Below are 24394 nucleotides of genomic sequence, written 5' to 3'. Positions count from 1 at the left end.
CGGGTGTTTGTTATACTTGAATTGTCTATGAGATTACACTAAATACACTTTCTTTCAAATAAAACAAAAATTGTTGAAATCGGTTCACATGATAAGGAATTATTATCCCTGAAAAACCAACATACATAAAGGTCGCGCAAATTAGTTAGCAAATTTGCCGATAGATGGCGCTGTACACAGTTACGCTTAGTATACCTTCTGGTCAAAAGTATTTCGTAAGTTTGGAACCCTCGGTGCGGGAGTTAAACGAACTCGCACTTGACTGTTTTTTTTATTCATGTAATACTTAAAATCAGAGAGGCATAGTAAAATTAACACTGTGATAGCTACTATATGCTAGAAAAAAATATATCCAAAGTTACTTTCTGAATATACTCTAGTACTCTAGTACTCGCCTTAAGCAGTTTTAAGATAAGTAAGTATAATTAGTAATTAAAGAGTACAAAAATTGTTAAATAAAAATGAAACTTCCTGCCTTGCACAGCTAAACTGTGGAATTTCCGGACCGATATGACCTTCAAACCTTCAAGAAAAGAGCGTACTCCCATCTTAAAGGCCGGCAACGCACTTACAACCCCTCTGGTGTTTCGGGTGTCCATGGGCGGCGGTAATCGCTTACCATCAGGTGATCCGTCTGCTCGTTTGCCTCCTATTTCATAAAAAAAATAAAAGAACATTTGTACAGAATTTTTACATACAGTATAGGTAAAGTGGATCGATATCATTACAATGGGATCAGTTTTATAAGACCGTATTACGGTTCGGGGCTAAGAAAGCATTTAGGGTCAGCTGGGTTGTATAAATCCACGATTTGGCGGCAAATTTACAACTTTTTCTCTGCTTCGGGCTTCGGAAGGGGCAGTAAACTGAGAAGCAATCTCGCCGCGGCAGCCGTCGAGTTATTTCGCAGAATATTGCCGGGCGCGTGACTAATAAAATGACAAATAGAGGACATGTGGTCTCCCCAAGTCTCTCCGCGAACATACGGATAGCACAACTGTCGAATTGTTTGAAAATAAAATTAGATAATGTTTCACAAGCAAGAAGATGTATAAAAATTAAGTTTACTGATCTGTGCATAAGGCGCCCTTTTGGCATGGAACGCCACAAATTTGATAATAGTCTAATGTTTACTGATAGTAATAGCCTGACTAGGTAGAATTAGAACAAGAAAGTCTGCAACGATTTTGATAGCACCCGTAGTGCAAGTGTTATTTTATACGTCATAATTTCATAGGTTTGACGTTTAAAATAACACTTGCACTGCGTGTGCTATCAAAATCGTTGCAGACTTTTCTTGGTCTAACTCTAGGTATTATTCGACCGTAATGAGAATGGGACTTTAAAGTACCCGCCGTTATAGCACAACGTAGCATAACAGTACTTAGGTACTATTTATAATTATAAGTAGTCTTAGCCGCGCCGATGGTAAACGACCCGATGGCCTAACCCTAGTACCATGGGAACGGGGGCGGTGTTTGGTGTGGGACGCTACGTGCGTCAGCACCCTATTGCCACCTCCCACATCAGCCGTACCTCGTGCACGGCCGGAGCGGCAGCCGAAACTCAAGCAGCCTTAAAGAGGCAAAACTATGCACCTATTTGTTCAAGGTACTTATTCGTCCCGTTTGCGGGAGAAACAGCGGGCTGCTGGGGAGCGGACGCGAATCGTTTTACACACGAGCTAGGCCGTCGTCTCAGGCAGAAGGCGAGGGCCCCCGCTCCGAGTCGTTCCTGGTGCAAAGGCTGACCTCGGTAATCCAGCATGGAAATGCTGCGAGCATCATGGGCACCTTCGCACCGGGGACGACGGAGAGCGGTTTCTTCGTGTACATTTTTAATTTTAATTTAAAGTTGTAATGTTTAGTTGTTATTTAATTGTTAAATCGTCTTATATTGTTAATAATGAATAAATTTTAACGTACCAATTTTTATACATATATTTTTTATGGTTGTATCAGACTGTTTGGGTTTATCGCTCGATTATCCAGCGGCTCTTAGGACTCAGAATCATGCAACATACAAGTTCTGTCTAAAAGTGAATTAAGTAGGTATAGCACTTGTATTATTATTATTATTTACTTTTATAACGTCATTTATTGATATAAGTAATTATTTATATTTATCTGCATCCTCTACCATGTCAGTCACCATTTCAAGTTTTATCCAGCAACTACCTTTTTGGTCAATCCGATTCTAATCGCGGTATAATAAAATGGCTTGTTTTGCGTTGTTGCACTGCTCTTTATATAAATTAATTATTATAATTTGTTACATGTATACGTGATTTAAGAAAATGTATCTGTTCCTGAAACCAATTCCAACTTATATATTGACATGAAAATGATATCTTAAGGTGACTGTCCATTTGTAAAAGCCGCTGCACTGCAGTTGCGACGTTACGCGGTGCCGCCCTACTGTAGCAGCACGACTGCGGCTGTTGCGGCGTGCAGTCGCGACAGCGTTCGTTGATGGCTTGTCAATGTCAAGTCATATAATGTCAGACGTACAAATAAAATACTAATTTACTTTTGTATTTTTTACGTGAAGAAGCGAGTGACGATAATGCTACATGCTACATGAAAAAGAAGACCAGTTTGCCTTTCTACAATAGTCAGAGTCCGACGACGGCAGCTACGCAATATTAATAAAAAATCTGATATTTAATGGTGATCCTTTATTCAGATAATATTGCCGATTAAATGAAAAGCAATTCAACATTGAATGAGACTTAATAATTGACGATATACAATCAAATTACTCAAATAAAATTAATGCAGACGAAAAATTATTCTTAACATTAAGGTAAGTTCACAATGTGAAATTTTCTTCCCCATCCTCTTGCCTAAATGCGTGACCACCAGGTGACCACCGCACACAGCAATCCGATGCGATGAATAAAATTATTTGTAAGAGCTATAAGTAATTGCGCAATTTACACTTCATATTGTCAAGTTTCCTATTTGAAACTGAAACACAAATTAAAATCCCTCTTGTGTTGCAGTTGTCCATGGGCGGCACGGCACTCTTTATGATATGACCGTGCATCTATATAAAACTTGATGGGCGAGACAAGAAATCCTTTATGAAGAAAGCTATTGCCCTCACCTTGGCCGATAGAAAGAACTTCAAATAAATTAATTTGAATAATAAATGGTTTCCTCGTGTTGGTGTGATGAAAAATTGCGTGTTGCACTGTAACAAAGTTTGTTTAACCCTCATGCCTTAAGACCCCCGCAACTGTCAATATTCTAAATTTTAAACCATTCGCTTCTCTCGTGGTTGAATTTTGTATCCTTTCGTATGTTTGGATATCAATATTTTACCAGGAGGTATTAAACAACATCTTTGCTCCTTGTAATAAAAATTAATGATTGCTTCGTTTATTTAGCTCAGGAATGGCTTTGCAAATTTTGCAATAACAAAATTAGAAAGTGTCGCCATAAACGACATTATATAATATGATATTACGACTAGAGTTGCCAGGAATATTCGGCAACTATTCGGCCTATTCGGCCACTGCCGATTATTCGGTATTCTATTTGCCTCTCTATCGCTCGTGCCCTGTCGAGCTTATAGCTATCCTCGCAAAACTACGAAAAAATAAAAGAACAGTTTATTTAATGAATTTATCATGAAATGATAAAAAAAATCACGTAGGAAAATATAGCTTGGCCAGGATTAGGGAATATTACGCGAAACTGCGTAGGGGGCGCCAGGAGGCTACTAACACAATCTGAGGGTCTATCGCAAACCAAGATGAAAATCGAAATTTCGTTATCTAACATCTCTGTCACTCTTGCATATTCGAGCGATAAAGAGGCAGATAGCGAAATTTCGGATTCGCGTTTTCCGGTAGTTCCTCTGTAAACAAACCGCCTTGATGCATCAATGTCATATTTTGTTATCTCTGAAAACTTGTCAAAAACCTATTAAAGGTACAGTATGTATATTACAGTATGTTAGTATGTATACGTGTATGTAGTGGGTACAGTGTGTTACTCTATAGTTTACTAAAAAGGCTAGTCCTGCACTCTGGTGGCAGAACATTGCAGTAATATCCCCTTTTGTCTTAGGCTAGTATACTAGTACCTAAAGGAAATGGATGAGTAGATTTTTGTTTTTTCTTATTTACTGACAAATTGGGACACTATTTCCCCTCTGCCGAGGTACAAGATCAATTGTGCATGCATACAACTAGCGCGGTGCGTGTTGTACACAATTATTGTGTACAACACACACGTTTCCTAACTGGCTCTGTGATATGGCTCAATACATGAAGTTATACCCTAAACAGGAGCGAGCTGTCACTTTTTTTGCCATACTAAATTGAACCTTATCACCGAGCCAGAAAGGTGTTCGTACCAAACTAGAGAAAACGGTCCACATGAGATAGCAAAAGTGGGTCGCGGTGTCCCACTCGCACATGTTGCCAATGTTAAAAAAATACCATTTTGGTAGTATTTATATCAATAACTACTAAAATTAAATACCTTCTTATATTATTTAAGTGCTATATTCAGAGTGCGGTTCTGATATCTTTTACGAAATTTGTAAATAGTTATAATGTCAATAATTATTAACTTATTTAACCAAGCATGTGCACAACAAAAAATACATTAATTTTAATATGGTAGACATTGTAGTAACTTTGAATATTAATTGGTATCCCCAACTTGATAAAGAAATTTTCAAAATACATGAATGGCGGCGCTCAAGATTTATTTGCGAAATAAAGTATAAAATGGGTAAAAGATGTTGTGTGAAAGGTAGCAGAAGTGAAAGTTTTGTTGATTGTGGTATATATTTTCACAGGTAAGCCTCAACTATTAAAGTTTACGATAAAAATACAAGAAAACATTGTCAAACTCATTAGGGTGACTATGATGTCGGCACGATGTGAATCGGCCTTACAGAGTTCTTATTACCTACGTACTTACTTAATGTAAAAATAAGTTTACCTAAGTAAGTATATCTTTATTTCGGCATGTTTAATTATTTAGTTGATAGATAGATAGATAAATGATTTATTTGTGCACGTAATGAGAGCTATATAATTGCCAAAATTTAAATCCAAAATCCTTAAATATTACAGACACATTTATACATAATATTCTATATAAGTTGAACACACATTTCCGTCAGTACACGAAGGTGGCAAATAAAAAAAAATGCTGCAATTAACTACGATGACGCTTAAAGAATAGCTGAAGTGTGCAAAAGAGAAGCCATTACGTATATGAACATACCATGAGTGCGAAAGAGGCAGACTACAAATGTAAAAAAGTGACCATTTTTAGGGTTCCGTACCCAAAGGGTAAAAACAGGACCCTATCACTAAGACTCCGCTGTCCGTCTGTCAGTCTGTCTGTCATCAGTAACAGCTTTTATAACGACTAAATTAAGTAAGGTTTTGTGAAGCGTTTTACAGAGGAGAAAAAAACTATATCCATTCTCTCTGACTTCCTATGCATGAATGAAAATAGATCTTGGCCAAACTATACATTCCAACTTATCCTAATATCCCACATACATATGACTTATGGTCACCCTAATTAGAAAAAGATGCAACCGCCCACTTTGACTTCTAATGTGGACACACTTTTTGGCCCGTGTACTCCATCCGGTTTATTAAAATCTAAATCCGTGGCTCAATATAGATTAGCAAAAAAGTTTACAGTAGGGACAGTCGCCATCAGATATATCAGAGCGACCGAGGAGCTAAAAATATCTGAACACTCTAGCGCCTTGACAATAAAGGCGTGTTCAGATATTTGTGAGCTCCTGGGCCGACCCGATATATCTGCGATATATGGCGACTGTACCATCGGGGTTGTATATCCTTGGGTGTAATAAGCTCCTTATTAGAACGTAGTGGTTATATCCTCTTTGCTTAGAACTACTCATATCTGTGACCCAAAGACATTTCAGTGCAGGTGACAGATTTGACGTGCGGTCTGCAGCCGCAGTTGCAATAATACACTAAATACGCAAAAATGGCCATGCTACGTGCAGTCGGCCTTGTCATTAATTTTACTATGGAAATTGACAATAACATCGACGTGTCGGAGCAGTAGTGCAGCTGCGGTCGGGAAAACGTTAAAATTACCATATTACGTGCAGTCGATATCGTCATTCATTTTACTATGGAAATTGACAATAACACCGACGCGTTCAGGCCGCTGCAGTAGTGTCGGAGCAGTAACGCAGCTGCGGTTGGAAATGGACAGTCACCTTTAATATTGTCAATTTGTCATCATTCGCGCCGCGCCGCGCCGCCATACAGTACATGTATTGGCATCATTTAGATATCATGTTGAATTGGCCTCCATGGGTCAAAGCGTCCGCGGTGTTCAAAGTAAAGGCATTCAAGGCAAAGTGAATACACTTAAGGGTATTGGTATTAATGGTAGTGGCTGTTCGCATGTAATAATCAAGTGAACCTGCTTGAATATCGGTATTGACCGAACCGCTTTTCCGCCGCGTCGCACTTATGTCTCGGTCCCGGTGTAAGGCAAGCACTAGACGAGATTCTCAATTCCAACCTTTGAATTGTGCAGTCCCGTTACCTGTCGGACCTGATCCAATCTTGGTGCGCTGTTCGCATGTGTTAGTTATAGTACCCGATTTATGTGTCCAACCAATCATATGGGCAGGTTAAAAAGGTTACGGGTTTAGTGGTAAAGTTCTTGTAAATCGTAGGTCAGAACGAACTTATTATTAAGATTATAATTTATGTAATAGACGAGTAGGTATGTAGTTTATTAATAAGTATAGTTTGCTTTCTTTTAATGAATTTAATATACTTTCTCTCTGCACCAATTGCTTGTATCTCTGTTTGGCCCTAGGGTTGATTGGTAGAGAATGTCATTTGGCATTAAGTCCGCCATTTGTACATTGTTTACATTTTGTGAAATATAATTTAAATTACACATTTATTAATGCGATTTATTTGGTCGATCCATTTGAACGAATGAATCAATTAATTATATATTTTATTGTGTAATAAGTACCACAAAATAATAATAAAGTATTATTTATATTATAGTCTTATATATTATAATAATTGTTTTATTTGTCCGTACTTCAGTAAAGAACATATTTTAAATAGAGTATATATGTATGTGAAGTACTATTATATAATAAGTTAGTAATTTATAAGATATAAGGAATGATTTTTAAGGTTTTATTTTAATTTAGTGTATTTGTAATTTGTAAGAGGTCAATTTGTAAACATATATTTTGGGTGAATAAACGATTTTAAGCTAGAAGTTCCTAATCACTACATAGTTAACAAAGTCGCTTCCTGCTGTCTGTCTGTCCCTATGTATGCTTAGATATTAAAACTATGCAACCGATTTTGATGTGATTTTTTTTATAGATAGACCTGATAGAGTGATTCAAGAAGAAGGTTTATATGTATATACATCAGCATTGCACTCGTGCGTAGTTGGGGCGGGTCGCTACTCGCTAGTATGTTAAAAACAATGAAACGTCAAGGGTTTTTATCTTCATAATTTAAAATATATCGATATACTCTTTACTTAGTAGGTTATACAAAATATATGGTTATCTGATGTATTCACATATTCTGATTAGGCATTTAGTATAAGACACTTTTATTATTCAAAACGTATAATCATCTTCCGTATGTATTTAATAATATGTAGTAGGGATTAGTGTTCGTTAGAGGATATAATGAAGCCTAGCCATTTACACTGCCTTGTAGCCACCAAGTTTTGGTGGGTTCGTTTGTCAACGGTTATTTACGAGACACTGCAGCTAACTGCTGCGCCAAAATCACTTTGAGAGAGCGAAATAGCTTTATTATTCCGGCCGCTTAACCAACTCTAGCGTTTCGAAACATATCAAACAGGTGTAAATTGGCTGTATATAGTCACTGAAAATAGTTTTGAATAATAAAAATACTATGACTAGAAAAGGGCAGAAAAATGAATTTGTAATAGGTTTTAGCGAAATGAAAAGAACTATAATAGTGTGAAAACCAAAGTTTTTCACGGTCGATTAGTAACAAAAATATCGCACATACATCAGTCAGAAGGAAAGCGTAACCAATAAAATGAAACAACAGAGCTATCAGGAGCAGACGCAAGCGTCACTGCTGCCCTGACATTGACAAATAAGCCATTCAGAAAAAGAACCCATTTTCCCTAAAACCCCTACTACGATCATTAGTAACAATTAAGAAACGTTCTAAGCAAATGTTATCAACGCAAATAACTATTTTGTAACTGATTATGTGACAGTCTGGCCGTAGTTATTGATGAAATATATTTAATACATATAACACATATTATGAATTATTTTAGAACTAAACATTTAAAAAAAAGAATAGAATATTTTTTTATTTTGCTTAAAAATGTGGTACAAGGGATGTTATAAAAAATATATCGTGGTCACACACATTCCACCAGAAACAGGCATGCAAAATTTAAAGTACCTAAATATTAAAAAAAAGCATGCAACGGTACGCATTTAGAGTACTTACAACTAATATTCTAGTGCTCTTATCTAGCGTATTACTAAAATGTCAAAATTACAATTATATTACCAATATGCCATAACTACAATACAGATTCAATAACTAATTATATCATAAAATCTCAAGTTTGATGTCTAAAGTAATCGAAATATTCTTCAACAGAGTAAAAACATTCTTGAATGAGCCAGTTCTTAAGTTTACACTTAAATAAACTAATAGGCAGATCTTTAATGTCATCATGCAGGCGATTAAAAATGTCAATGGACTTACAGTATACGTTATTGCTGTACAATTGTGTCTTACGGCCAGGGCCAGCGAGACGATCTGGGTACCTTGTAGGAAAGTTGCATATATCTTTAAATGTTTTGAAGAGTTCTGGGTGGGCCTTAACGAATAAACAAACTTCATATATAGACACATGGCACAGTTAATAAATTCAGGTTTATGAATAGCGGCCTACAAGATGTTAAGACATCTACGTTGCAGATCGCACAGATGCACTGTTTTTGTGCTAAAAGTGCGCGTCTTGCATGGCTTGAATTTCCCCGAGAACGCCGTATCTGAGCAGTGAGCAAACATAACCATGATAAGCCTGTATAGCGGACTGTTTGGTGCTAATCTTAGCCAGTTTCCAAAGAGCATAAGCAAACGTGTTAATTTTACTACATAATTTATTAATATGCTCGCCCCAAGAACATTTGTCATCTAAGCAGATGCCTAAAAAAATTGTCTGACTTGATTCCGTTATTACCTGATCTGCGAATGTTAAAGTCAGTTGTTGTTTTTTGCCATTTCTATTTATAAACTGGACGTGGTTTTTGATATATTTACTTTAAGATTATTCCTATGCAACCAGTTTATTACATCAGCGATTGTTTTATTTATGTCACTATTATACGTTTTGTCATCACTACACGCGACCATCTCCGAATGTATCACATTGTGCTTTTGGGGATGGTATCCGCCACGTGCATCCTTTGTGTTTAGATTAAATTGTCTTAAAGGGCATCTGCGCTATTCGCTTCGGCCCCACGCACGCCTCCCAAAGGTCCGGGACCCCATGGTCCCGGGATATGGAAAATACATATAAATAATAATAATAGTATTCTTTATTGTGCACAATGAAACATGATTAAATACAGCAAATTAACATAAAAAATAGGCTAAGTGCGAGTCGGACTCGCCCACAGAGGGTTTCGTACTTTTCAGTATTTGTTGTTATAGCGGCAACAGAAATACATCATCTGTGAAAATTTCAACTTTCTAGCTATCACGGTTCATAAGATACAGATTAGTGACAGACAGACAGACGGACAGCGGAGTCTTAGTAATAGGGTCCCGTTTTTGCCTTTTGGGTACGGAACCCTAAAAACTAAGCAACAATTTATCGTTATCGCGGTCTTATCGCTAAAAAGCGATCTTTTCCAGACAACCTTCAGGTAGTAGAAATTACCGCAAGGAAGAAATATGTATAAGGGTAGCAAAAATAAATGGAGAACAATTACAGGGGAAAAAAAATTCAGCACAACTAAATATATCAATACATGCATAAATGTAATATATAAATAAATATATAAATATTATACACAGACAGACAGACAGAATCTAATGATTAGCGAGTTTGAAGAAGGGACAGATAGTGTATTTTGAGTGGGTAGAGATTTAGCAAAAAAATAAAAATTAAAATATGTAGTTAAATTTGTACGATTTTTAGTTGAATAGAAATGCACACTATGGTAATATGCATTTTCCCCTACTAATATTTTGATCGTGTTTTGTACCGTGTGGCACATCGTATGTATTTCCAAATAAAATTTGACAGGTTTCAAAACGAACATAAAATAGAGTAGCTCTACATATCTGTAAAATAAGTGCGTGCTAAATGAATCAATAAAGTTTACACACATTGTACCTTTCCGTCTAATTACCTACCCAATAACTTTACATATTCAGACTTTGTAATTTGTTGGCAACTCACGGTCGTGGGAGGCGTCAGAGCATCGCGGCAGATTACCCGCAAGATTCAGTACTCCCTGTTTGTCACGTTAATAACTTTAACACTTCGCCGATTACCAAGTGATACCGTTTCCATCTTATTACCTACATAGGTATTGGTACGTAACTAGGTACGTATGAAGGTTACAAAGCGAGTTTACATATTTTTAACGGTATGTCCTTACACTACGTCCAAGTCCACCAGTGGATGGGCAGCAGCATCCCTCAAGTACGGCAAAATATACTGCGATCGCCAACCCGCCTGCCAAGCGTGGCGATTATGGCATTTACTCTCCAGTATGATAAGCACAACCATACCACTTGTTGTGTGCTCTGGCTATGGTAGCGGTCAGGGCACTGGCGGAGTCAGGGGTGCTAAGAATCTCCGGCAAAGATCCGGCTACCACCATCGACAACCCTTGGCTCTGGTAACATATATACAACACGCGCACACTGCGAACCGACGAGAAGGTCATAGAACTTGAGGAAGAATTTAGCAGATTGCGATGGCACATCACATTGTTGGATTATCTGAAGTCCGAAGAGAGGGGGAGGATTCGATAATTCTGAAATCCGGCAATTTACTCTATTTCCGGGAGGGCGACCGGCAGTCCCAGGGTGGTGTCGGGTTTATCGTCTACAAGTCTCTCGTGAATAACGTGGTCAAGATCGAAACTGTGTCGTCGAGGGTAGTGTACCTGATACTCAGAATAACCATACGGTATTAGAACAGGTCTACGCTCCAACTTTGGCACACCCTTTGGAGGCTATGTATGAGGATATTTCAAAAGCCATGCATACTTCGAAAACTCACATCACCGTTGTCATGGGGGACCTAAATGCAAGATTGGGGGACACGGTGATGAGCGAAAGGTGGGGCCTTTTGGATTTGGAGATCGGAACCCACGGGGTGAGATGCTTGCGGATGGCTTTCAAACAGTAAAAAACGGTAAAGTGGCGGGTGGTGACGGAGTTACGTCACAGCATTTCATTTCATTTCATTTATTTTATCGGTAAAGTCAAATTGACTATCGGTATATCGAAGTACTACGGTGTCTGTATGAGAATGCCACTATGTCAGTCTGTCTCTAGGGCCGGGACATGAAGCCTATCCGACTAGGGCGGGGTGTGCGACAGGGAGATGTCATATCCCCTAAATTGTTCACTGCCGCTTTGGAAAATGTCTTTAAGCTTCTGGACTGGGATGGGCTCGGCATCAACATAAATGGCGAGTACATCACCAACCTCCGATTTGCCGACGATATTGTAGTCATGGTTAAGACGCTGGAAGACCTTGGTAAAATGCTTAATGACCCCAGTAGAATTTCACAACAAGTGGGTCTTAAAATTAACATGGACAAGACGAAAATTATGTCGAACTCTTATGTTGTACCCACTCCCTTGAAAGTTGGAGATTCTAGTTACTCTTGAAGTTGTGCATACCTAATAATGTATACCTAGGACACTTGTCCTCCAGCTAGGTAATTTCTTGAAAGAGGTCACTCGTCGAATCCAACTCGGATGGGCAGCGTTCGGGAAGCTACTAACATCATGCCGCAGTGTCTTAATACGAAGGTTTTAAACCAGTATGTGTTGCCAGTGATAACTAACGGAACAGAGACGTAGTCGCTCACAATGGGCCTCATAAGAGGGCTCAAGGTCACTCAAAGAGCAATGGAGCGAGCTATGCTCGGAGTTTCCTTGGGTGATCCAATCAGAAATGAGGAGATCCGCAGGAGAACCAAAGTTGTCGAAATAGCTGAGAATTGCCAGACTTAAGTGGCAGTAGGCGGGCCACATTGCTCGCAGAACCGATGGCCGATGGGGCAGAAAGGTTCTTGAGTGGCGACCGCGAACCGGTAAACGCACCAGGAAAAGACCCACAACAAGATGGTCCGACGATCTGGTTAAGGTCGCGGGGAGCCGATGGATGAGAGCGGCGCAAGACCGGTCGTTGTGGAGATCCCTGGGGGAGGCCTATGTCCAGCAGTAGACGTCTTTCGGCTGATATGATGATGACGATTATTATTATTGAATGTTGGCTTTTAAGGTCTAGCGGCCTACCATACAAGGAAAATTGGCAATCGAATTTGAATCAACGATATTAAAAAATACAGTTAAATTTGCCTTGTTTTAAAATCGAACAAAACAAAAGAAAAGCAACTTCCATTTTATTAAGATTTTAATTTCATTTGAGGTAATTTGTACTAGTATTAGGAAATTGAACCCCAAGAGGATAGGGATGACTCACGCTAGACCGGGCCGGGCCCGGGCCGAGATCAGACAGACAGGCCAGCAGAACTTTTCAGTTGGAAAAAAATCAGTGTCAATACTAGACAACTATAGTCGTACCTATGCATATTTAATTAATGATAATCTATGAAACAATAAGTAGGTATTACCTACTTATTGATTGCAGTTACAAAAGACCGTCCAAGTGCGAGTCGGACTCGCGCACCGAGGGTTCCGTACATTACATAATTTTAATAATGTATTTTTTATGTAAAACGTGAGTGAAAGGTAAATTGCGGTTTACGATTTATGACGTATTAAAAAAAAACTACTTACTGGATCTAATTCAAACCAATTTTCGGTGGAAGTTTGCATGGTAATGTACATCATATATTTTTTTCAGTTTTATCATTCTCTTATTTTAGAAGTTACAGGGGGGGGGGGGACACACACATTTTACCACTTTGGAAGTGTCTCTCGCGCAAACTATTCAGTTTAGAAAAAATATATATTAGAAACCTCAATATCATTTTTGAAGACCTATCCATAAATATCAAACACGTATGGGTTTGATGAAAAAAAATTTTTTGAGTCAGTTCCAAGTATGGGGAACCCCCAAAATTTATTGTTTTTTTTTTCTATTTTTGTGTGAAAATCTTAATGCGGTTCACAGAATACATCTACTTACCAAGTTTCAACAGTATAGTTCTTATAGTTTCAGAGAAAAGTGGCTGTGACATACGGAGGGACAGACAGACAGACAGACATGATGAATCTATAAGGGTTCCGTTTTTTGCCATTTGGCTACGGAACCCTAAAAATGCTGTTACAGTATTAAAATAATTCTGAATATATTTTGATATAATAACAATATTCGTAACCTGTTACAGGTATTATCTAACGAGAAAAATGTTCACACAAATCTCGCACGAGTCGACATCTATAATAACGCCGTTCCGGTAGTAGGTGCGGTGAATACGGAATCGGGCCAAACGGAAGCCGTATACGAATTTAATCTCGCAGAGATGTGGTATCGCAGAAATTGCTGCAACAAAGCCTCTGTTTACTACGATCCCTGGGACAAACTTACATATACCAAGCATATTCAGAACAATTGGAAATATTAATGCTGCGTTATTATACGCTGAATGGTAAGCGATAATATTTGCATGTAAATTTGATGGGGTCGAATTATACGGTTCGTGTGAACTTTCGTTCGTTTTATTGGACTTTATTAATATACTTTGTAACTGTACAACGTAGTCGCGAGATCAAGCCTCACTTGCACCTGATGGAGCTAAAAAATGCTCTTAGAAAAAAATGCAAGAACCCCTTCTTGCATTGTAAAATTATGTATGGGTTAATTTACTTGCGACAGTTGCAATGTCTGACATCACGACAAGAAGGCGTGTGACAGCCGCCATATTGCCTAATATAGCGACTGTTAAATACCGCTCTCAGAGACGTGCCTAGTTAATTTGTCACAGGCGGACATTGCTGGCGTTTATCACCTACAAATGAGTATTGATGACCGGCCAACTGATTCGATTGATACCATATTGGCTCTTAGTTTTACATAGTCAGAGTTTTTTCTGGGTCTTTTAGAAGGCTAAGCTATTGAACAGGAATGTATAATATTACAGCCTCATAAGGATACCATATTAGTACACGCTTGCATACTCATATGAACACAAACATACGCATCTATCCCGCGCGACACACACACCCACACCCACCCACACACCCACACACACACACACACACCCACCCACCCACCCACACACACACACACACACACACACACACACACACACACACACACACACACACACACACACACACACACACACACACACACACACACACACACACACACACACACACACACACACACACACACACAAATTCTAATATTGTACACTGTCAAGTTAAGAGTCAACAACTTACTTTATTTTACCTTGTCTTTATTTGTCTTCTTTCACTGTATTCAAGTCTAGCATTATTATTTAGACTTAGTATTTTGACTTACTGCAATCACTTTTGTACCTACCTTTTGTTAAGCTGTCTAATATTACTTACTGTTACTTCATTCAAACTGGTTAATCGTTTTTCACGCAGTGCAGGTGTTATTTTAAACTTCAAACTTCTATAAAATATTTTTTCATTTTCATTTTCTTTATTTAGGATTACCAACAGATAATACATCTTACATGCTCTTAAATCTATATAACAATCATGACTGATGATTACCTAGTTATAGGTAACCACAAATTATATAAGTGTCTTGTACATTTAAATAACACTGGCATTGCGTGTGCTGTCTTTTCTTGATCTAAATCTACATTACATAAAACTTTACTAGCCTTAATTAGTTAATTTACGTCTTATCGCTTTCTTACAAATACGTAAGCCATAATGACAGATTAAGACAAACTATTTAGAAGTATCTAATTTAAAGGTTGTAGCGCGTGATGAATAACGCCCTTAGTCGCAGAAAGATAAAAAAAAAAGTATAACGTCTCACCTATTTCGAAAAACATAAACACTACTACAAACATAAATACTACTTATAAGTACAATAAATAAGTTTAAAAAACACAATGTATTGTACCTCCCAAATTGCCCTTCGATAAATTAATAAATTATAAGTTAAAATAAAACTTCTCGTATATTGAATTTAAAATACGTTTCAGACACGCAGCCTTCCCCACTGGAGGGCTGCGTCACTTTTTCTTTAATATATGACATCTATTACGGTTATTACGTTTCAAACACTACAGCGTTCGTGGTCATGTAGGTATATTTTTTTTTGTTTTTTGAAAAAGATTGAATTGTAGGTATATTAAATTATAAGTTTGTTTGAAAATAAGTTAAATTTTCAACAGGCAACACATGATGCAATCATCCATACAAGCCATCTGCTTTAGCCGCATAAGTGCGCCCTTTACTTTTTTATTTGACATTTGATATATGCCTTGATTTATCAATATAAAGTTATGTATTAATCGATACTTACCCGTCATTTTAGCAGCTCATTCATAATCATAAACATCTTTAAATCAAAATCTTAATATATAATACTAATATAAATATATTAATTTGACCACTTACGGCATTTAAAAACACACAACTACTTTTCACATACCTACGCATTCTCAAACTCCTTGCAAAGTAATGTAGATAAATAGTATAAAGTTATGGACCCAGACCCAAACTTGGACCCGGACTCGGACCCGGACCCGGGTCTGGACATGGACCCCAACTCGGACCCGGACCCGGACCGAACTCGGACCCGGACTTGAACTCGGACCCGGACCCAGACCGAACTCTGACTCAAACTTGGACCCGGACAGCCGGATACGGACCCGGACTCGGATCCGGACCCAGACCCGGACCCGGAAATGTTACTAGAAAAGTAGGCTATGTGGGTCGGTGGGTTTTAACTGCGATTCTCACAGAACAGAACTGCTATCAGAAAAGTAGGTTAGGTTAGAAGTGTGACCCTTACAGAAACGAAATGCTATCAGAAAAGTGGGTTAGGTTAGGTCAGAACTGCGACCCTTACAGAAACGTACGGCTACTAGAAAAGTGGGTGGTTTTACCTCCTTTTCTACATAATTAGGCAAAAGATGCTGTCTTTTTCATTTCATTGTCTGGAATCTAAGAGTGCACCATCAACAATAATAAGTAAACTTTTAGCGTCATCCCCCATTGAAGTCGGTTTTTTTTTCTTAAAAATTATTTCAATTGAACTGTCACTGTAGTATCTGAGACATGAGACAAAACAAAAGTTGGTTTTAACCTTTGGGTAGAAGGTGAAATGGCAGTCACTAGTACCTGTGCTAATTTATAGGATTAGGTTAGCATAACAAAAACCATAAAATAACACTGGCACGCCTTCAAATCCTACGACTCTTCTCTTTCCGCACAGACTATATAAGTTAATACCCAATCGTTCATTAAAGCAGTAAAATACTCTATAAATAGGTAGGTACATGGTATTTCCGGCAGGGTGATCACTTTGGCCGTCTTTGGCGCACTTTCTTTATGAGATCCAATTAAATTGTCGAAATCTTTGACCCGCTAATTTCACTTTATTTTTACATAATCTATAGGATTTCGTAACTAGTAGGCAACTTGAAATGTATTCGGGCAGCAACATTATTAAAGACGGCTTAAATAATCTTGCTTCGCGATATGAATTAAACTTCGCTTGGAAAACATTTCATAAGGTAGTTTACATGAATTATGAATATTATGATACACTAGCTATGCTCAGAGTCCGCCTGCGTCGGATTTAGTCTGTGTGATTTCACCTTCTTCCCCTCAGCGGGTAAATTTTTATAAAACATACCTCATTTCCCAGCCTTGAGCCGTGCAAATTTTTATTATAATGGGTCGAGTAGTATGACGGAAAAAGCAACAGACAGTGTTAATTTCACATTTATAATCAAACTATCCATGTGTTAAGGACATGACAAGATAGTTGCTTGAAGTACGGCTGAAATCGCTTAACGAGTAAACTATTACGAGTATTCATATTGATTTCTAACATTCCCGAAAGGTTCTCACTCATCAAAGGTATTCACGTCCTTGACACGCAGTGCAACTTGCGGAATTCGTAAACTCATTTTTAAGGATGACTCACGTTAGACCGGGCCGTGTCCGGGCCGGAGCTTCCGGCGCTTCGTTTTCTATGGAAAGCATCACGTGATCACCTGTCATGTCATAGAAAAGTAAGCGCTGGAAGCTCCGGCCCGGACACGGCCCGGTCTAAGAGCGTGAGTCATCCTTTACCCGTCGACATGCATTCTATCCCTAGTTGACTTAATTAATTTCAATAGTCAAAATATACGTGAAACACTTATTCAGTACTCTACATTTTTATTATGATTGAGTTTACTGACGGTTAAGGTGGATATGACTCTAACTCTAATTTCCATAAAATCAAGATTATCACGTCGGTTGTTAATAAAAAAGAGCGTACAGCTACTCCCATCTTAAAGCCCGGCAACGCACTTACAACCCCTCTTGTGTTTCAGGGTGTCCATCCATGGGCGACGGTAATCGCTTACCATCAGTCGATTCGTCTGCTCGTTTGGCCCCTGTATCATACAATATAAATACCCAAACGGACGGGTAGATTCATTTCTTGTTGCACATGTCGATTTGTGTTAGCGTGGACTGAGTTAGTGATTCTAATTATTGTATGTCATTTAAAATGAGACGATTTAGTGAAACTTGCAGTTGTAATTAAGGAATTTTTAATAATTTTTTTATAAATAATGAAAAAAATGCCGTCATAACAGTATTTTTTAGACTTAAGTAAATTATTGTACTTATAAGTTGATAATAAACATTCGAACTTCGGTCGGCGGGGGTGTGGTGGGGGGGGGGGGGAGGGGAGGGGGTAAAAGTTAACTTTTTCATATTTCTTAGAATCTGTCATTAATATCGAAAAGTGTTGCATGTACAAACTAAAGTAGACAACATTTCCTACAAAAAGGTTATATACATATTTGTCATAAAACTAACTGCATTTGACTTATGAGCTTCCCAAGTTGTGATACTACACAATTTTTTTTATTATCATTCATCAAGTCTTTAACGTCATCTTTCTAATGTATATAAAAGCGTTTTAAATCATTTCCGGAAGGCCGGGAATGATTTTACACGATTTTCATAATTGGACTAATATGTTAAAATCGAACTTCACCTCATAGCAATTACAAAAAAATACTTAAATTAATATTTTTTATAGTCACATACCATTTAACACATCAAATTTAAAGGAAAAACGAAAATACCTGCGGATAGGAAAATATCGGGTACATACCGGGTAAATACCCGCTCTCGAGTAGTTACCCATCTCTATGCATAACGATGCTGTTTCCACTTCTTTTTACATTACATAGTTTAGTGGTTTAATGGTCATATTTTGTCTATTTTCTTTAATAACTTCTTAACTATTTATTTTAAAATTGAAAAAAAAATATATATATATATTTGAAATTCGTAAGATAAGGTCTTTCATTTGATATGTAACATGATATAGTTTGAAAAGCTTTATTTTTTAATTTTCTCATTTACCCCCCAAAAGTGACCCCCCATGTTTAAAATTCATTTGTGTACGTTACATGTCCGTCTATGTGTGGGTCACAATTTTACATATGCCAGTTATCTGCGGGATCGACAGCAGTACGTGCAGCATGGATGCTTCGTATCGAAAGCCTACCACACACGTTCCGGAGTCAGTCAGGGTTCGATTTTAGGTCCGTTTCTATTTGGCTTAATGATAACTGACTTAGCTGCAGTCCCTAAGTATGCCAGATGTTTATTATATGCTGACGACCTAAAGCTCATTTATGGAGTGCAGCAATTGTCCGACTGTGTGTCTTTGCAGGAGGATATTGACCGCCTTCATCAGTGGAGCATTGACAACAAGCTCCTTTTTAACAAATCAAAGTGCTCCGTGATGACTTTCAGCCGTGCCAATAGTCCCTTATTCGCCCAATACCTGCTAGGTCCTGATCCCATAACTCGTGTCGAGTCTATACGTGACTTGGGTGTCATCCTCGACACGCAGCTCAACTTTCATGAGCACATGAAAGCGTTAGCCAATAATTGCTACCAGAGGTTAGGGTTTGTAGTTCGGAATGCGCGAGATTTTGATGACGTCAGGGCTATTAAATTAGTGTACACTGCGTTAGTACGGAGTAAACTTGAAGCTGCCTCGGTCGTTTGGAGCCCGCATGAAGACAAGTACGTCCTGCTTCTGGAAAAAATCCAAAAAGCCTTTCTGCGGTTCTTATATAAGAAGATTCACGGGTATTACCCATATTTGTACCCATCAAAGTTCCTGTTTGGCGTTTTGGGGTTTAATTCCTTAGAGGTAAGGCGTAACTACGGGCTCTTGACTACTGCATGTAATGTCTTACGGGGGAACTCGGACTGCCTTGAACTGGTTGCACAGCTCGTACGCCTGTTCGTACCATCTATAGCTAAGGCCCAAATTAATTTACGACCGCGAAGTCCTCACCTATTAGCTGTGCCTAAAACGCGCACTATGTCTCATGGCAAATCACCACTTGTCCGCGCTCTACAGTATATCAACGCGCTCCTCGCATCAGCACCGGAATGTGATTTATTTGCAAGTAGTTGGATGGATCTGTGTAAAGAATGTATGAAGTACTGTGAGGCGATGGATAAGCGTGAATCATCTGTTTTGTACTAGTTTTTTTTCTTACATTTGTTCTGTTGTCCTTTCTAGACTGTATCATGTACCTAGTTGTATAAATACTTTCTATTATAAATTTCTCAGTGTATTAGTTCGCTGTAATGCTGTGTAAATTTTTTGAATTAATAAAATAAAATAAAATAAAATAAAATATGTGTACTTACCAAATTTCAACTTAATTGGTCCAGTAGCCACTCACATGATTCTGGCAACTAGAGCTTCCAACATTGCGCACCTCTAAAAGCATCATGGCAGGTTGCCAAACGGTGTAGGTATATATATATGCGTTTTTTTATTTTTTTATCTGTGAATGGCTACACAGATACGGAACTATTTTCAAAACACAGACTACCAACGTGATAATGATAACGTTTAAAAAATGTTTCAACCACATAGACATAACTAAAGTATTTTTTATCTACATTACTTTGCAAGGAGTTTGAGAAGTGCGTATGTGTATGCGTAGTTGTGTGTTTTTAAATGCCGTAAGTGGTCAAATTAATATATTTTTCACCTCACTAGCTCGGAAAGCCGTCTTTTATCCTTTAAAACAAGAGGGGAAAAACGCATTTTATCCACTAGTGGGGAAAGTAATTTGACCTTGGACGGAGCGTGTTTAAGTAGCTTTTGACAGATAACAAAACGTAAAGCGCTCATAATAATGGTTCGTTCGATATTAATTATCATTAAATAAATGGTTTGAGAATTTAATAAAAAATACCAAATTTAGCGATTTTATGTCATAAACGTTAAATTCCATAAGAAACATTTGTTTTTTTAAATGATGTTGAATGTAATTCTGAACGCACAAGTTGAGTCGATGCAATTTCAAAACGCATCGTCAGAAATGACAACATTGTCAACAAAAATTTCCTCACCGACTCCGACACGTAAAAATACACAACTTCCGGAGTTTTCTGTTATAATATCGTATTATCGTAAAAAAATGAGTGATTCCAGTGATGAAGATGATTTAACGCCTGTGGATGTTGCACTTTCCTCGCTATAGTGAGGGGAAAAGTTTTGTGTTACACACTGGTGCAAATGTATTTAACTTCTCGTGTGTTAAAACCCTCGCTACGCTCAGGATTCTATTTTAGAACCACTCGCTTCGCTCATGGTTCAACTATAGAATCCTTTTGCTTGCTCGTGTTTCAATTCCACACTCGCGGGTAAAATACAACTTTGCACCCTTGTATAACAAATAACTATATATTAGTATTATATATTAAAATACTCAGCGTGTATGCGTTTATTAAATTAAAACTATATTTTATTCCTACTTAATATTAATGTCCAAAAAATCTCACTTCCAAACAATAGCTCAGTAGTTTTTGGACATGTTTCGTAATTTAAATCCCTACATTTCTAAGTTTACCAAATATTTTTTGACGAATGAATTGTTATTTAAAATGTACAATCATAATGTATTACACAGGATTAGTGATCAAAACATGTGACGGTGAGCTGTAAGTACAGTCGCCATCAGATATATCGGAGCGGCTAAGGCGCTCACAAATATCTGAACACGTCTCTATTGACACGGCGCTAGAGTGCATGTTCAGATATTGTGAACACCTTGGCCGCTCCGATATATCTGATGGCGACTGTACAAGCTGGCGCCTGTGGTGGCCAAGATCAATCTGTTATTTTAAGTTGGAAACCTATAATAACAGTATTAATATGCATTTTATATAAAGATAATAAGTGTATCAGATTATTATATGACTATAATTATTTTAGTACTCCAGTATCTAAGTTCGCCACAAAAAAATCATGAACATAACGTATTGTTTCACGGCAAGTTGAGTAAATCAAAAGTTTCTTATCGGAAATTGAACTTAGCATTTTTATAGGAAAGCACTCCAGTTTTATACTATCATTTGAAAGCTCATTAAGTCTCTTTTAAATTGAGTACAAAAAAAAGATTGTTATCGCTTTAGTTTTTTTAGAAAAAATTGTTTTCTACTAAAAAGCAGTAACTATTTCATTGTGTATTTTTTATTATTATTTTTGTGTTAAAAACACTAATTAAATTAAACGCTAACGTAATTTTTTTAATACTTGGTGTATTTTTTATTATTATTTTTATTATAACAGCACATAACTAAAGTATAAAAATAAATTTCTTCATTTTCTTATCTTTATAAAATAGAAAGAATTGCAAATGTAGTAGAAACAGTTATCGATTTTTGAAAATAACAGGTAACTGTCCCGTCGTAATTTGCAAAATGTCAGAGCAATTCAGGGCACCTTTTGTTAAAATCGGAATCATGTGAGTGGGTAGTTTTGGAGAAAATGGGCTGTGACAGACGGACAGACAGACAGACGCACGAGTAATCTTATAAGGGTTCCGTTTTTTCCGTTTGAGGTGACGGAACCCTAAAAAACTACTAAAACTAGTTAAGAATCTGCCCATACCAACTGTCGTATTAGTACAAAACTAGATAGGGTCTAATTTACTAAGTACCGAATCTGCCCAGTCCAACAGTTATTTTAGCACAAACCTGGATAGGTAGATTTTACTAAAATGTATCGGGGACATAAAAACAGTGCAAACCTAGGTCTTATTGGGATTGTTCGAATCTCTCACGATATTTTACTTTGTCGAAAGTCACTGCAAAATTAAATAATATTTTTGTAACTTAGTACCAACATAAAGTTAAAAATAAGGAAATATTTTAATTGAAAAACTTTTATTTATTAAAATCGAAGTCTGAGGGCTTACCTCGAACACCAAAGTTCGCAAATTGCGGGCATCTTTCTTTGTCACTCTAATCACGCCTTAATTGGAGTAAAGAAGAAAGATTAATCTAAATATTCAACGTAACTTATGATAGTTATTAGTAAACGATTTCGCTTTTACAAACTTCTGTACCTGTACAAGCATTGCCAAAATACCGCACATTTTCTTCCGTGATTCATTATATTTATTTGGCATTTATACTTCCTTTGCCGCTCCTTCCTAGAAGGATGATTGCCGGTAATGAATACCTTTTAAGCCTTTTTGAAAACTCCTTTAGGGAGCTCTGAAAGGAGCTTTCAGGTTCATTTCGGCTCATTTCTGCTTGCCAGGAGGTGACTTGTAACTATTCCACTGGTGAGATACTAAAGGACGGTGTTATTCAGTGTGTCAAACTGCGAGGCGAATGTTCTGTATAAATAATCCCGAATAAAGCCTTCAGACAAAGTGGGCGACACAAGTGGGGGAAGGAGATTTATCTTCTTGAATCTAATCTTGCGGATGGCGAAAAGAGCACTTTCTACAAAAAAAAATTGTCTCAATTCTGGCATCCCAAGCACCGGCTGTACACATTGAGACAATTCCCTTCTGTCTACAGAGAACTCATTTGGTTGAAACGGTGGGGATTGCTACTTAAAAAGTCGTTCAAAATGTTATTCAATCCATTTTTCATTCTTATTTAGCGTTTTGTCTCGGGTTGGTGTGTTCTAGGCAAATGTAAATTCTGACTTGTACTAGTATAATTTGAAATAAACATACAACATCCCCTTTTTTAATGATTATTATTTTAATAAGGATCGTACGATCATCACGCACGATCTTATCGACGGTTATCATTTATTACATTATTTTAATACATTAAATATATTATATACCTATTAGAATATTATATCCTGTGTTTTTAAATGTATGTTGCTGACTTTTTAGTATGTGACCATACATATAATAGATATCCTAATTAACTAGATCTAGGTACTCAATCATTGTCAGATGTCTATGAATTGAGATTTTTATTATTACCTAGACCCATAATTATCTTATTACTTTACTGCTAAGTCATCCCAGCAGTATTGTTTTACAGTCAAAATATTGTTTTAATCAGAGATTCAAGTTTATGTAGAAATAATATATATTATTAGTATATATCATATTGCGCATTGAATATCATCTAACTATTAATCTCTCTTGAGTACAATATTAACACAAACAATAAGAAGGTACAATAGGAAGAAGGAAACGACTTAAATTATTAAAATAAAGCATGATTAATCTTTTCATCTCTTGTGAAGTTCATGCTCGCTTCGCAACACCATTTTTTTTATACCCCACTTGTGTTTACCTTCGTCGGTTATGCTCAGATATCTTTCTAACTTCCGAGTCCTCTGGCTAAAGGGCACGCGTTTTCCTGAAGCTAATTAACGAAGTTTTGAGATAAAAATTACATTCCGTTTACCTTTTAGAAAATACCTACCGTAATAAGTTAATTTGGACTTTATTGCTTCGTAGAGTTGTACGGGCCGCTGGTGGTGGCAGACAGTAATGCTGTTTCGAAGTCAATTTAAGGTATAAAGGAAACAAATGTTGCTCTTGCAAATACCTGAACTACGTAAGAAGTGCGAGTTTCGAGATCAATTGACTTTAGTGGTCATAAAAGACGAAAGAACGAGTGCGATTTTTAACCGAC

This window comes from Cydia strobilella, chromosome 1 (genome assembly GCF_947568885.1).
Source record: "Cydia strobilella chromosome 1, ilCydStro3.1, whole genome shotgun sequence".
Lineage (NCBI taxonomy): Eukaryota > Metazoa > Arthropoda > Insecta > Lepidoptera > Tortricidae > Cydia > Cydia strobilella.
The sequence above is the reverse complement of the archived record's forward strand: the minus strand, read 5'-3'. Positions refer to the sequence as shown.